Source organism: Mauremys reevesii, linkage group 2, assembly GCF_016161935.1.
Source record: "Mauremys reevesii isolate NIE-2019 linkage group 2, ASM1616193v1, whole genome shotgun sequence".
Lineage (NCBI taxonomy): Eukaryota > Metazoa > Chordata > Testudines > Geoemydidae > Mauremys > Mauremys reevesii.
In genome coordinates this window covers 174,339,006-174,356,075 of record NC_052624.1, presented here as the reverse complement: position 1 = coordinate 174,356,075, position 17,070 = coordinate 174,339,006, and positions in this window count along the sequence as shown.

Below are 17,070 nucleotides of genomic sequence, written 5' to 3'. Positions count from 1 at the left end.
ATAACGCAAGCCAAAGAGTTTCACCCACTTACCCCTGTGTTCTTCAAACTACTTAATGAGATGGGATAGGAGCAACGGGGATACATCACGTTAAATCACCTTTTTCTCAATAGCTGAGAAAAGAAGGAACAAATACTTACATATAGGAGGAGGCTGCTGAAGTATCATTTTTTAAATAGAGAATACACAGGAAAATAATGAAAAAAGAGAAAAGAGAACAATTTCTAGTCGTGCTGTATTTTTCATCATCCATGTTGGGTTGGTTTCCCCAGAGAAATGGAACAATTTGCCTCCTTTCTCAACAGTTAAAACTAAGCTGTATTGGAGAAGCTAATGAACTACATAAAAGTAGACTCGAGACTGGAGTTATTGGACCCAGTCCCCACAGAGGAAAAAATCTCCTTAATAATAAAGGTAATAATTGGAGATATACCAATCTCCTAGAACTGGAAGGGACCTTGAAAGGTCATCAAGTCCAGCCCAGCCCAGCCCAGCCCCCTGCCTTCACTAGCAGGACCAAGTACTGATTTTGCCCCAGATCCCTAAGTGGTCCCCTCAAGGATTGAGCTCACAACCCTGGGTTTAGCAGGCCAACGCTCAAACCACTGAGCTATCCCTCCCCCTTAATACACCACAGTAAATCACACTCACTAAAGTCAGAACCACATGATTAGGCCCACATGTGTTTGGCAGCTAAAATTTTCTCATTTTAATTTTGCATCCTTTTTTGGTTTTGGTGAGCAGGAGCAGGTCAAAGGAAATCAGAGACCAGGGCTTGGGTCTCCGGCCATTTTCAGTCACCTTTCACACTTCCTGTATATTGCCAGGAGTTGACAGCCTTGTAGACCAATTTCTACAATTTGCTGAGGAGCATCTCCTGTATGGTGACGACTTGCTGAGACCAATCACACAACCCAGGGAGGTACTCTGCATCACAAAGGATCAGGTTCAATATGTGAATCCAGCCAAACTGGATTTACAGCTTGTCAGCAATAATCCTCTGTGAACAAGGTGACTGGGTGCCAAAGATCAGTATGGCTGGATCGTTGGAATATGTGCCCCACATCACTGTGAGCCTTATATTAATACACCGTGACTTAGTATGAAGGTAAAGCACTAACACAGGGGTCGGCAATCTTTCAGAAGTGCTGTGCCGAGTCTTCATTTATTCACTCTGATTTAAGGTTCCGCGTGCCACTAATACATTTTAATGTTTTTAGAAGGTCTCTTTCTATAAGTCTATAATATATAACTAAACAATTGTTGTATGTAAAGTAAATAAGGTTTTTAAAATGCTTAAGAAGCTTCATTTAAAATTAAATTAAAATGCAGAGCCCACAGACCGGTGGCCGGGACCTGGGCAGTGTGAGTGCCACTGAAAATCAGCTCATGTGCCGCCTTCGGCACCCGGGTCATAGGTTGCCTACCCCTGCACTAACACCTTATTCAAGGCCTCCTTTGTGGCTGGATTTTTGTGATAGTACCAATACAGTTGTTAGAGGGTAGGAATTTATATAGTTTCCTGAATCATCAACAAAATTAATAACTAAATTCTAGTAGCGGTATCTTTACCTCAAGGTATATGAAAGTATACACTTCACTTGCATTTTAACATCACCTATTTATATACGTCTATTCAATCTGGATTATTGGTGATAATGTATGAGCCAGAAAGAACCTAGCTTGACTCTCAGGGCCCAGGCTGAGTTTTCAGAACTTCCAGTTTAAAAAAAGGAACACATTTTTAAACTTTTATAACTTCAGCAAATTTGATATGGATTAAAAGAGACACAATACATGTGAAACCCCACAATGCCATTTGTACAGAAATGTTTTTCACAGTAGAAACTCACTTTAATACTTACTGTTAGCAATAGTCTCAAATCAAATCCTCAGATCTGACAACCCCAAAACTGTGGGGAAGCTTGGTATGTGAACCAATGCTGAATTTCATTCCAGTAATGATAGTCATCGTAAAAGGCAAAACCAAACCACAGAACACTCAAAACCTTACAGGGATTGAAAATCCAGATTCAGCACCAGATTATCTGCTACTGTAAATTGTTGAATCTTCACCAATTTCAAGTTACACCAGCAAAGATATTTCAGCTTGGGCCCATCTCTATTTACAATACTGTAATTATGCACTAAGGACAGAATTCTAGCCTCAGAAATGTACTCACAATTTTACTTCCATGGGAATTGCGCAAGTGCATCTGAGAGCAGAATATGGTTCCAAATTTCTGGGGGATCATTTTACATCAGCTAATTCATACTGTTTTCTTTTCAGTGACTTATTTGTCTTAGGTTGAAAGAGTTTTATTTTACGTTTTAACCTGGTCCTTGAATATTTCAATATGTCATAATTCCAGATCCATTTTTTCCTTTGTTGTTTTAGTGGTTTTCATAGCAATCAAATACACTTTTCATCCCCAAAAGAATGGATTTTATGAAGGTATGGTGCTGCTTACAGCCATTACTGCAACCCCAAGACTTCACAACTACTAAGTCTATAACACATCTCCTTTTTGTGGAGGAGAATTGGAGGATCCATAGAGGAGTGGAGCCTCTCTTTGGCTCACCCCTAACTTGATCACTGCACAATGGCAGTCAGGGAATCACTACAAAACTGAGCTTTGGGGCTAAACCCCTGCACAGCCATCCTAAATCCTACCCTCATTATACACTGGAAGCACCCAATGTCCATTGTCATAGGTCATCTTTGTTCCCACAGAAGAGGAGGCAAGATTTGATCCTAGCTTCAGGTCTCAGAATTAGCAAAGACAGAACTTGTGTTATAGAATCATAGAAATGTATGGCTGGAAGGGACCTTGAGATGTCATTAAGTCCAGCCCCCTCTGCTGAGGCTGAACCAAGTTAATCTAGCGCTATACAACACTCGGTGAAATCAACTTGAGCAATGAGAAAAGGGCTTCTCCATTATTTGACTTTTGATGATTTGTTTAAAAACATTGCATATGCCAAAGATGAGGTTATAATCTGCTCCCACTGATGGCAATGGAAGTTTTGTTATTAATTTCAATGAAAGCAGGATGAGATCCTTGTATTGAGAAGGATTATTTGCCCTACATTTTCATAGACTATTAAACAACGCCAACAGGATTTTAAATTGAATTCCAAGTTATTTTAATTACCTTCAGGGTTTTACTTTTTACAAAATAAATAAATGGACAAACATGCCTAGCAGGAGGCATTTAAACATCTCATGCTGATAGGTCATTCTTCACTTCCTTGTTTGGTTTGTTTTTGAAATTTTGTTTCAGAAATTTGAGTGAATAAATGAAACATAATTATATAAATATGTTAAATCCTATGGATGGGCAATTCTAAAGCAAAGCTAGAAAACTGATGGCAGCTTTTGCATTTCATTATTGATTAGGGGCCATACTTCCAAAGTATTTATATACCTAAAGATACAGGTAGACACCTAGTGAGATTTACAAAAGTGCCTAACTCAGCTTCCTAATTTCCACTGGATTTCACTGAAGTCAATGTTACGTATTAATATCAGAAGATTTGGACCCCGCAATGTCTGAGTAATCTATTGCATGATTTAGTGATGCTTCATTATGCTGTTAAAGCAAATAAAAAATGTAAAGCAGCTGTCATAAATATATATTGTATATATACTAATCAACATACATATTGTCAAGTATCAGAGGGGTAGCCGTGTTAGTCTGGATCTGTAAAAGCAACAAAGAATCCTGTGGCACCTTATAGACTAACAGACGTTTTGCAGCATGAGCTTTCGTGGGTGAATACCCACTTCTTCGGATGCAAGCAGTGGAAATTTCCAGGGGCAGGTGTGTATATATAAGCAAGCAAGAAGCAAGCTAGAGATAACAAGGTTAGTTCAATCAGGGAGGATGAGGCCCTGTTCTAGCAGTTGAGGTGTGAAAACCAAGGAAGGAGAAACTGGTTCTGTAATTGGCAAGCCATTCACAGTCTTTGTTTAATCCTGAGCTGATGGTGTCAAATTTGCAGATGAACTGGAGCTCAGCAGTTTCTCTTTGAAGTCTGGTCCTGAAGATTTTTTGCTGCAGGATGTCCACCTTAAGATCTGCTATTGTGTGGCCAGGGAGGTTGAAGTGTTCTCCTACAGGTGAGATTTACAAAAGTGCCTAACTCAGCTTCCTAATTTCCACTGGATTTCACTGAAGTCAATGTTACGTATTAATATCAGAAGATTTGGACCCCGCAATGTAACATACATATTGTTACTGTCACTATGGTGCATTGGAAAAAACACTTTGTACAGTACACAGAATACCTGGCAATAATATTTTACCTAGTCTTATTGAAATGCTACAGGAAAGTATGGAATACTAGCCATAATTTTACTGATAAAAACAAAAAGTTACTTCCAGGTGTGTCTGCAAAACTGTATCATAAATCATGTCAAACAAGGGACTTTTGTGGTTAATATTACCTTGCTGGCAAAAATTGAAGAAAAAGTAAAGGGAAGTAAAGAAAAGGGAATGGAATTACTGCTTGTATATGCAATTTATGGTGGAAAGTAATGTTTTGGACACTAACAACCGAAGGATGTTGAATGCTAATATTTTCACAGTGTCTCAATGCCCCCCAATCACTAGGTTATAGGTCCTATTGATAGTTTCTTAGAAAAAGGAGGTAACCAGCTGAAATAAAAGAGCAGTTGATGCAGATCCTCAGCCAAAATATGTTCTTTTTCTTTGAAAAACTTGCTATTTTTTTTAAATTAAATGTCTGTACACCTGTATGATTTCTGATTTCAACCTTTCTGGAAGCAGGAAATACTGGGAATCTCATGTTTTATCTTTTTTAAAATATTTTGTTTTTAACATCCTTCCTGTGTCACTGTTGGTACACAGGGCAGAAACCAGCCTCTTGTATTCCTCTCTGTCATTTTTACCACAATGGTAGCCTGGCTCTGTTTCTATAACTGGTGAGGTAATTTTACAAGGCCTTGTACTCAACTCTCCTCATTTTATCCAGGCTTGCAACCAGCAGCAACATCAAGGTACAGCTGGCAGGATTTATTATTATTATTATTATTTATTCAACATGAACACCCCAAAGGTATTGGAGCAGTGCAGATTTGTAAGAAGACACAGTCCATGAAGTGAGGAGCTCACATTCCAAAACAACTCAAACAGAGAAGGGTGAGAAAAAGGGATGCAACATATAAACCTACTGGCCAGTATAATGATTAGCATGTCTTGTTTGTGCAATGTTTTTTGTTTTGTTGTTATGGATAAACTATGCTTTAACTGCCCCTGTACCTTGCTATTGTTTGTTGGCAGTAGAAGTGGTTCTAATGATTTCCAAACTGAGTTATGTTGTTATCCATAGGCTTGCCCATAAACATAGACATTCAAGGATACAATCTTTACTTCATGCATATGTGTAACCCCTGTCTAAATTAATAGGAGTTACTTACCTGCTGGGAGCAGATTAGACTTTAGGATTTCAGGAATTATTGTTAAAGAACTAAGTGTTATCAGTCTATTCGAATGAGAACCCGGTAACTTGTTTTAAAGTAGCTGATACCAGATCTTTTGCTATTTGGCCATAATCCAAACAGTAAATTGGGGGGGTTAATCAAAGTTTCTGTGAGGCACTCAAAGATTCTTAATTTTTCAAGTGCTATACAAGTAATAGATTATTATTATCTACCAATCTTCCTTTTGATAAATATGAATTTTAGTGTAATTATTTTTATAGTTCCCAGCAGAAAAAAACCCATGTATTTATTATTGTCCAATTCCCTAAAACATAAACAAACAAGCAAAAACCTAACAGAGTAGACTATAACTCTAATAGTACATGTTTATTTTGTCACTCTTACATACCATCATTGTCCAGCCATGCCAGAAGAAAAACAGGAGGCAATGGATGTGGTTTAATTAGACCAGAACATTATTCAGTGAAAATATCTGGGAGTACCCAGCAATAAAATGTACAGTGCAGGTCATCATCTTTTCCTTAATCGTTTCTCAATTATCCCCAACCTGGTCCCAGACATCCCATTGCTGTCAGCTGGCCTTTCTCCCTTGCTACAAGGGTTAAGGAGGGCTGTAGAAAGTAGGGAGGTTGGCTCCCTGTGATACTAGATGTTGGAGCCTTGAACCCTTCTTCCTTAGCTTTCTTAAGGGATGCTTTTCTTTAAATCCTTTTGCAATGCATTTTTACTCAATAACTATATCCCTTTTACAACGAGTAGCTGCATGGCACATCTGCCACAAGGAGGTGCCATACATGTCTATATTATCATTGCCAAATACCATCACTTTCAAAACTATATCTCTTTAAATTACACTCCTATATCCATATTTAGACACCTAAAAATTGGTCTGATTTTCACAGGTACTGAGCACGTAGCAGCAGCAATTGATTGCCTTTGAGAATCAGATCACTTATTTAGGCTCCAATGTTTTAAAATCTTGGTCAAACTGTTTCTGGCAGTTAGAAAAGTGCCAGGAAATCTCATAACTGGTGTGTATTGAAAAGGAAAGGTGTAGTCCTACTCCTATTGAAGTTAAAAGCACATCTTAAATTGACTGCTATGGGAGCAGGAGCAGGATATTCAAAATTAAGATTGTTTATATTTAACCAAGTGAAGAAACACATAGGTGACCTTTTTCAGCAGTTTTAAAAATTTCAAATCAAGTTTAGAGGGATGTGGTTTAGGGAGATGTGTCAAAGCCCCATTCGCTGTTATAAGATATCCTGCACATCTCTGATGTTATGCAATTCATTTCCATATGGAATTTAATCAGATATTATGGAAGCAGAGACAAGGTGGGTGAGGTGATATCTTTCATTGGCCCAACTTGTGTGGGTAAAGAGACAAGCTATCAAGCTTACACAGAAGTCTTCTTCAGGTCTTTCAAGAGCTTGTTTCTTTTACCCACACAAGTTGGCCCAGTAAAAGATATTACCTCACCCACCTTATCTCTCTGTTATGGAAATAATCAGTTTATGAATTTAATCAAATTGATCATATATCTTAGGCATATTTTTAAGTCACCTATCACATGGTTTATCAAAGCACTAATTCCTCCTAAATTGATGCATTTGATTAATGTTTTGATCTAAGGAGATTCTTTCCATTTTCTGAAACACCAGCCCTGATCTTCTGTGTCAGTGCCAAAAATTCCATTAAGAGAAAGGGCCCCATCTGAGCTCTCTGCCACGACAGATACTTGTAAAGGCTCTTTACAATCTTCATGCAAGCAATTCAACTTGAAAACAATAGGAATTACATGACAACTTTTCCTGAGTGGCAATGTGCTTTAAATAGACATTAATAGCTAACACGTTGTAAATGTTACAATTACACAGGTTTCAAAGGGAGACAAATACCTTTTCATTTTAACACTTAGCCAAGTTAATTCTTTCTAAAATTAAAGACAAAGCTTGCTGGCTGTTCTTCAGACATCAAAATGATCTACAGGGTAGGTACCCATATGCAGCCTAGAAATGGATAACAATACCACCATGTAGATTCCTGGCAACAGATACAGTAGCCTGCTAAGAATTAGTTTTTATGTGTATGGCTTTTTCAGCTCAGGAGCCTGTCTCTCCCTCTCTCTGTCTCTTCCTGTTCATAGTTACTGCATTCACTTTTACAATAATGATGTTCTCCTTTTGTGTCCATGTTTGAGACCTTACATCTATCCTATATAGGCTAATGATTGGTTTTGCCCCTCCAAATACAGACATGTCAGTAGGTATTAATAATACCATAAAAGCAATAACACTATTTCCATAACTGACCTTTTCTTCTGATGGCTTTGCCCCATTTTCTGCAGTTCAGTTTAATGATTTGAAGAATATTCAGTGATGAAACCATTCCAAAGCATAAATTATTCAGCACCAGGGGAAAAAAAAGTGTTCCATTTCATAATTTTCCTTAAATGACTCAGTCATCGAAGTGTCTCTGTAGATAGAATAATCGTTCTGACCCTTCTAAACTTGCTCAGATGTTTTATAAAAACAGCTAAAAAAGAATGAGAAATTCACCCTGTGGAACAAACTTCTTCCCCGAAAATAAATTTTATTCCATCTGTTTTTGCAGTAAAAAGATGTGTTTAATTGTGAATGATATAGAAAACATGAGAAAAATCCATTTTTATAGATGCTATACCATGCCACATTCAGAAGGGATTTTACTTAAAAGCTACACATAGGAAAGATCAAAGGAAAAGATCAAAGGCCTGGACTAGAATTAACATGACTGTACATATTTTAAGGGCTTGACATTACATAGCACAGACAATTAAACACAGAGGCAAATTAGATCTTATATTTGTAAAAACAAAAATGTAGCCCACGTGCAATTTGATATGAGCATATTCACTATTCCTGCCTCAGTTGCATCTTTAAGAACATTTTCTTTCTGGGCTGCTTTCTCCTCTGTGCTCAAATACAGTGTCAAATTCTACTGGAATTCTGTGTAAAGAAGTGATCCCATAGCCTGCCCAAGGAATATATTTTTTTTCCCCTCCATGGCATGTGAGTGTCAGCTGCTCTTCCTTGGCTTCTCTTTCCTGACCACTTCCTTGACTTTACAAATCTGCCTGAGGTGTTGGGAGGAAGCCAAACTCCTGCTGAAATGCATTGTCTCCCTTAGTGTCATTTTACTTGAATTGTGAGGAATTTTCTCTAAATACTGTACTCTGAGCCATAAATTCTCAACAGAATTAATATGCAAGAGTGCCTGTTTGTTCTGTCCAAACTTTGATCTTTAATCTTAATTTGGATGTCAATGGTTTATACAAAAGTCTGAATCTTGGCCATACACCTAAGTACCAGTATGTATCTCCGTAGTACAATAAGTTCCCTTTAAGAATCACATGCATTGCCATACAAGGAAAACATGCATTAATTAATGTCTGTGCAAAGGAGAACAAAGAGCAGAATCTCAGTTGTCCCTGCACCATAGAGAGAGCTAGGAAGTTTTTATGATGATGACATTTCAGTGCAGAATGGAAATGAAGATTTTTGCTAACTATTTTTCTGAGCAGCTCTGCTGGAGAATAGGGTGACCAGACCTGCAGAAGTTATCAAATAAATAAATAAAGAAGTCCCACTGAGGTCTATAGATTCATAAATGTCCCTTCCCCTTAGTGCTTCTGAGACCCACAAGTGCGGAGCCATAAGTCACCAATAAAGTTTTGAAAAAGGACACATGCAGTATATACTATGATATAATGCTATAATCATAATCTACCATTGCCCAAGATTCGGGATAATGTCATCTGATATTAGGAACAACCTGGCCACTCTAAGAGATCTGGCACCCAGATCAAGCAAGATCTTAATCAAATCATGTAGACCATCATATTTTAGCAATTTGATGGGCTTCTGTCTTGCTTTTACTCTTATTACTGTGTCACTGAAGAGAAGTTGTAATTCCTGAAGAGTCCCAGCATGGTAAATGCAGTTCAGGGCTGGACACTTGCTCGTTTCTGCACTTTGAAAGGTAATTGAATAGGAACAAGTACAAGTGCAATTGAATATGTAGGCTAGAGGCACTAGTTTGCAGCCTCAAAGAGGTCATGCAGAAATGAATTTTTAAAAAGGATATAAAATTGCATCTAAGATAGATGAGTGCAAAAGCAATATTTAAATGAAATTGTTATGGATATAAGTCACTTGCCAGGCATTCTAACTATTTCTAACATAAAATATGTTTTCACTTCATATATAAAACATTGTTATTATTCACATCTTATGTCATGTTAACATATTAAAACTTAAATGTTTAATGCATATATTACAATTTTGTGTCATCATTAACACAGCTGATGAATACCCTTTAACAAAAATAATGGAAAAGATATGTCAAGGGAGATAATTTTTACAATTAGAATAAAAATACGTAACCTAAAGTGTGATCAGATAAAAACGTCTAATTCAAAGTTCCACAACCTCTTTCCTCGCTCATGGGGATCTAACTGCCATTTGTTTTTCTATTAAATGACATTTCAAATATTTTATTATAAACATAAATCACATCTCCTTTTGAGACGGCAAATGACAAACCAAATTTGAGGTCTGACTTGCATTTCTATGCCCTGCCCAAGACTAAATAGATGAGCAGCTGCTTTATAGATTGCATTTGAAAGTTACACAAAGAGAGGCAGTGGGTTATGGAAAACATGTCACTTGAAAGTGACATCTGCCCTCATAATTCATGAGTGTCATACCCAGCCATGTCACCTCTACAGACATCAGTTACACATCCTGGGTCACAAGTTCCAGAGTAAAATTACCCCAATACATTGTAAAATATATACCTTTTCCTCAGTTGGATATTCTCTTTCAAATGGTAAAGTAAACAGTAAGTTATTCCTCAAAAAGCAGATGGGAGAGGCAGAAAGGTGTGTAATTGTGTGTGGGCACAACTATGTTTGTGTATACATATGAACCAAAGGTTTGACACTACTGACCTTTCTCTAGTGTTTAATCTGTGCAGAGCCCTGGAACCTCTAGGCTTGGCAGTTCATAGCCCCGGCACCTCTGGGTTTGTTGCTTCAGTTATGAAAGTGAAACAATTGATTGAGCCCCGGCGCCTCTTTCATTACAAATTAAGCACTGCCTTTCTCACAGTGAATCACACCAAGGCTGAGGCTACTTAGATAAGTAAGGTACTACTTTGCATATATAAGGGTGGTCCTGTATTGCCAGGTCCGGTATTGTCATGTACTAAATTACTTTTGTCAGACCTCTTACTTGTGCTGTCTTGTACCCAGTGTGAGGTGGTCAGGAATGAGTGCTGTAGAGCCAGCCGCATTGACTTCATGCCACCTGCTGACTCCCCATCACTAGCAATCTCCAGCAACTGGGATGTAGTGGTTTGGTTTTGTATTTAATCAAGCTGCCAAAGTCATATTCTTCCTTTCCCCATAAATATTTATATCCCCTTCTGCTCCAAATTACACTTGTCCAACATGGAGAATTGGCAAGATTCAGTCCCGCTCCAGTTGTATGTACACATGTCACACATTTAAGTCTGTTATGTTATCCCCTTGCAGGGTTAGAAATAGGAGCCTTGTCCCATTGGACATGAAATATTTCTAGATGCCCAAATGGATACACAGCATTCACTTCTAGCACTGCAAGGGAAAGAGATCAGAGGTTCTAACGTTCTGACATTTTTAGGTTTGTTTAAATCATTTGTAGAGATTTTTATGGCTCCCTCTGAGTGGTGTACAGTAGAGTCATAGCAATGAAGCTTCACAGTTGGAAAGATAAAATAAATAGTTCCAATAAAATATTTAAAAACGCTCTGAAACATATGTAGAATAGTTTTCTCTGTAACATATGTGATATCTATGACATACATGTCACAGTGTTTCCAACTCTTTGTAATTTTATCACTAATCTTATAATATTTGGTGCTTTTCTTCAATCCCCAGTTCCTGGAGTCAAGTGATTAAGGGAGAACCTCAGCTTTCCTTTAAACAAATAAGGTAAGTTTCTAGTCCTTATGGCTTCAGAGAAAAGTTTGAAAATGTGAACCCTAAAGGCTCACAAACTGAAAGACAAGTAAAAATAACCAAATATCTATCAGTTTTTAAAATTTCATGATTTTTAAGCCAGTTTCATGATTTTGAGGCCTGACTTGTGATTTTTGAATGCTTGAGGTTGGCAATATACAATGATGATCATATGGTGTAAAAAATTTTTTTTCAGTACTTGTTTGAAATGACCTGTATAACTCACCCATGGCTTCATCACTCATGTATAATGTACTCATCCCAAACTCATATTGATAAAATCTTTTGTACTACACCATTCCTTATGTGATGTATGTTTATAATGTATTATGGAGAGACATTAATCTTTCCAGAGTTGCAATGAAACATTATACAATCCCGTTGTGTATCCCTTCTAATTTTGCGTTAGAACATTTGTTTGGCCTGGTTACTTTGCCAGATTTCATTAGATGGCAAAGAAGGCTGTCTCTGCAAAGACTGAAGAAAATTCATTCCACTGTTTTTGAATTACAAATCATTAAATGAATGTAAATGTTTAGCTTTTGTATAATATTCCTTTGTTTCACTGTGGCACAGAAGGGCTTAGGAAGAGATTTTTTTAAAGGCTTTTAGGTTTGTAAAGATGCCAATAGAAGTGTCTAGGTGCAAACCGCCCTAGTATTTAAATGCCTAAATACGTTAAAAAAATCTGGCCCTTAGTACCCTTTAGAATTTTTATAGTTTAAAGAACCTTCATAGTTAAATCTCCTTAAAACTGTTCTCATCTGCTAGATTTGAAAAGATCTGCTTATATTTAAGCAAAACCATTAATAATGTTTGTTATGGATCATTTAGGGTCAAATCTTGGCATGTTTTTGTTATTGACTTCAGTTGGAGAAATATTGGTATGTTCAGTGTGTGATGGGTGATTTCAGTTTAAAAAATATGGATCTTACTTTAGTTCACATGATGCTGATTCCCTTTATAACAAGTGGGGCAAGGGGGAGGCCAGTTTGTAATTATTGGAAGTAATGGCAGGTGGCAGCCATTTAGAAAAAGAGCACCTTGACAGTCCTTTAACGTCTCTCTTAATGAAAGCCAGGGATGGTAGCCATTTTGAAAGAGATCAATTTTTCAAGGAATTCTGTGAAGGATAAAATTATTTGTCAGCTTCTACCAAATGAGAAAATTTCAGTATGAACAATAATAGCGCAGAAAACCCCCAAACACTTCACATGTAGCCAATCCACAAGATTTCAGTGAATTTAAACTATATGCGGAGTTTAGCATGCTATATTATTCTGTTACTGAGATCATTCAGGGAGAAAAATGGTCTGAGACATGGTGGTAAATTTCTTAAAGGACTTATTTTTAAATTAATATTAATTCAGCGATTAATTGATTTTCTTGTAAATTAATCAGAAAAAATCATTCTGTACTCAAAAAGTAAGGGCTGTAATTTTGAGATGGGCATGTTGTATTCCTTATATATAAAAAAAATGGTTGAATCCTTGGGTTAAGTACAAAATTCAACTCAGCCCTAATTATGGACCCAGGATAGACACATAATAGGCCATCTACATTTGTAACTAAGTTCTCTTTGTTTTTGTCCTGTGAATTAAACCTAAAGAAATGAGTGCTACTGGTTGAAAAGAAAATGTAGAGTAAATAAATGGTTTCTGACTTAATAATTAAAATGCATATTATAGAATGAAAAGAACATGCATAAAAATTCCAAGAAAAAAAAGACGTACTATGGCTTGTCTGATTATGAGAATAGTGAGAGTATAAAAGAAAAAATATTCCAAGATTCCACATAAATCTTAGAAAAAATGTGTGGTATTATGGTATTTGAAAAAATAGTACCGTATGTGCTCATGTCATTAATGACTGTATAATAATGGACATACACAAAGGTCAAGGTTGCACTTACAACTTCAAATTATCATTTTCTGACTTTTGAGTTCTTAACCATTAAGCTTTAAAATCTTATAACGTAATTCTTTGTATGGAATAGTTATATATAGGGCCCTACCAAATTCACAGCCATGAAAAATGTGTCACGGACCGTGAAATCTGGTCTCCCCCTGTGAATTCTGGTCTTTTGTGTGCTTTTACCCTATACTATACAGATATCATGGGGGACACCAGCGTTTCTCAAATTGGGGGGCCTGACTCAAAAGGGTGTTGGGGGGTCACAAGGTTATTTTACGGGGGTCGTGGTATTGCCACCCTTACTTCTGTGCTGCCGTCAGAGTTGGGTGGCCGGAGAGCAGCTACTGTTGGCTGGATGCCTAGCTCTGAAGGCAGCTCCTGGCCAGCAGCAGCATAGAAGTAAGGGTGGCAATACCATACCATGACACTTCTGCACTGCCGCCCTCAGAGCTGGGCAGCCGGATAGTGGCAGCTGCTGACTGAGGGCCCAGCTCTGCAGGCGGAAGCACAGAAGTACAGGTAGCAGTACCACAACCTCCCCTACAATAACCTTGTGACCCCCCCTCAAAACTCCTTTTTGGATCAGGACCCCTCATTACAACACCGTGAAATTTCAGGTTTAAATAGCTGAAATCATGAAATTTATGATTTTTTAAAACCTTATGACCATGAAATTGACCAAAATGGACCGTGAATTTGGAAATTTAGTTATATACTAAATTACCTAATATATTAACACTGGCCTTTTCAAAGGAGCCTGAGAGTTTGGCACCTTGTCCACTTAGACGTCTGAAAATTTCAGCCTAAATGATCGATATGACTAAACAAAATGCTGTATCATCTCAAGTTTGTTTATTTTTAACCATTGTCCTACAAAAGCATATGAATGTATGTATGCAGATAAATACAATACTTAGTATTAAAATGTCAACACTTGTCAACTTATCACAGAGGTGTCTGAGATATCACAGTTATTTCTTATTCAAAGCACACAGAATTATAGTATCTCATGTATCACTGTGTGATAACCTTTAAAATACTCTTTATTGTATATACATATAAACAGACATACATAAACCAAGATTTTCCAGAAATGGATGCCTAATGTTAGGTTCTTAAAGCAATCCATTAGTATTTGGCCTGATTTTCAAAGGTGTTGAGCCCCCAGCAGCTCCCACTGAAGTCAATAAGAGCTGCTGGGTCCTCATCACAGTTGAAAGTCAGCCCAGGTACCTATCTGTGAATTTAAGAGACTAACCGCAAGAGCCTATTTTAAAAAATATTTTTGCCATTTTCAGCAGGAAGGACTGTCAGAAAAAATGTAATTTCAGAAAATTATTCCCAATTCTGCCTTCAGATATCGTACAAAAGTGCAGCTTCCACTTAAGTCAGTGGGTGCTGTACCCGGGGCGGCTCCAGGCACCAGCGCAGCAAGCGCATGCCTGGGGCGGCAAGCCAGGGGGTGGAGGGGAACGGCGTGCCGGTGGAGGGGCGGCAGTCAGAAACTTTGGTGGCGTTTCTGCGGTAGGTCTGCCAGTCCCGTGGCTTTGGCGGCAATTGGGCGGTGGGTACGCTGAATGTGCGAGACTGCTAGATCATCCGCAGAACCGCCACTGAATCCGCGACTGGGGAGGACATTCCCGCAGAAACGCTGCTGAAGGCTCCCTGCTGTGCTTGGGGCAGCAAAAAACATAGAGCCGCCCCTGGCTGTACCTGTTTATCTGAGGGCAAAATTTGGCTCTCTGTACATACTTAGAGAAACTGATTGAACATACTCAGAGTTATTAAATTCAGGTTATTACCGTATATTTCCAAAGAGTAAAGAGGCTAAGGTGATCATCCACTTGTCTGACTTTGATTTAGCAGCTATAGCTTTGATTCTGGAATAGTCACAAATGCTTAGAATCTCAGTCTCTATGTTTGAAGCCTACCTTGAGGTAATTCCTTGACCTAATCTTGCCACATTTTGCTTCTTGCAATTCTAATCTTAAATTCTTGGAATGATTTACTCTTGAACCCAGACCACCTAAATCTCATCAAACATGATCTCTTTGTCTCATTTCTAGATAAATGTTACATCATCAATATCCTTCGCGTATTAGCCCTAGTAAATATTTGTCATTTCCTACATTAAGACCTTTGGAGATTGTGAGGATACGCAGGGCACTTCCCATTAGGTAAAAAAAGAGATTATAGGCATTTATAGCATTTCAGGTGTTTTGAATGTGGTTCTTAGACCTATATTTTAGTCAAAATTCAGGCATTCCTGTGTTACTGTGGTGAAGATCAAACCAAACATTAGGGTTTAATCTGGGAATATGAGTGTTTACTTAAATACTATCAAATTGTAGTCAGGTTCAAGTTTATTGTTACAGAAATGTTTGCTCAGCTAATGCACTGCAAATCAAATAAAATGTGTTTAATGATGGAAAAATCAAACAGAGTGCTGCATGCCATCAGAAAGAAAAATAATGGAAAGAGATTTATAATACTCTGCTTCCGAGGATAGACAGAGCCTGTACCTGTAAGGTGCTGAGTGACCTCAATTCCCATTGGCTCCCAGGGCAGAAGCCATCTGAGCTGGTTTTAGCACAAAGGTGACCAGATGTCCTGATTTATAGGAAGAGTCCTGATTTTGGGGGCTTTTTCTTCTATGGGCATCTATTACTCCCTACCCCTGTCCTGATGTTTCACACTTGCTATCTGGTCACCCTACTTAGCACAGAACTGAAGGGAGAGGGAAAGGTGGCTTCTTGTTATCTCAGCAATAACCTAGTCCTAGGGCTGACAACTTAGAATTCCTCACTGCTGCTCTAAATTGTACCCAACTGGGAATGCCACTTCTGCTGGATTTTGGGCTGTGTGCTAACTCTTGTGACTCCATCATTAGTCTCGTAAGATTTGGTGTCTGTTTGTTTGAAGTCTCATGCGATCTCAGATTACTGGCTTCAAAATTTCCCTCATTCAAAATGACAGCTATTGTCCATTACTTTCACTGTGATGAAAGCCAAACTACTCTCCGCCAAGATGGCTGCCATCTCCAAAAGGCTTTGCACTGGGAAGTTAGAATTCCCCTAATAAAAATGGCTGCCATGTCCTACTGTTTTCAATGAAACTGAAGACAGCCTGCCTTCAGGGATGATGGCACTCTCCTAGACTCTTTAGATAGTGATCTTGACAGGAAACTATGAGGCTAATGTGGGAAACAGGACACAGCCTGAGGAGATGCAGAGGGGCAGCGAGAGGGCGCAAGGCAATGCGGGATTAGGATTAAGTCTGAGAAGGCAAGGAGATACTGAGCAGGTGCTGGGGAATATGAAGGACCCGGGGGTTCAGGAGGAAGATGTTGGGCATGAGAATGTGGAGTGCTGGAAGTAGAATGAAGAGGTGCAGTAGAAGATTGAGGGGGATGCAGGAGAATAGCTGGTGCCAGAGGGAAAATGTAGGTGGGGGCTGGGAACAGATGATTGTGGGGGACCATAGTGGGGGAGAATGTGATTTGGGGAGAAGACTGTGGGAGTGAAATGAGGAAGTGAATGATCTTAGATAGTGACAAGGGAGGGTAATAGAGAGGGAAAGAATGGCAGCTCCCTTCTTTAGGAACTAAGATAAGGGTAAAGGGAGTCCCCCTCCAACCAGCCTATGA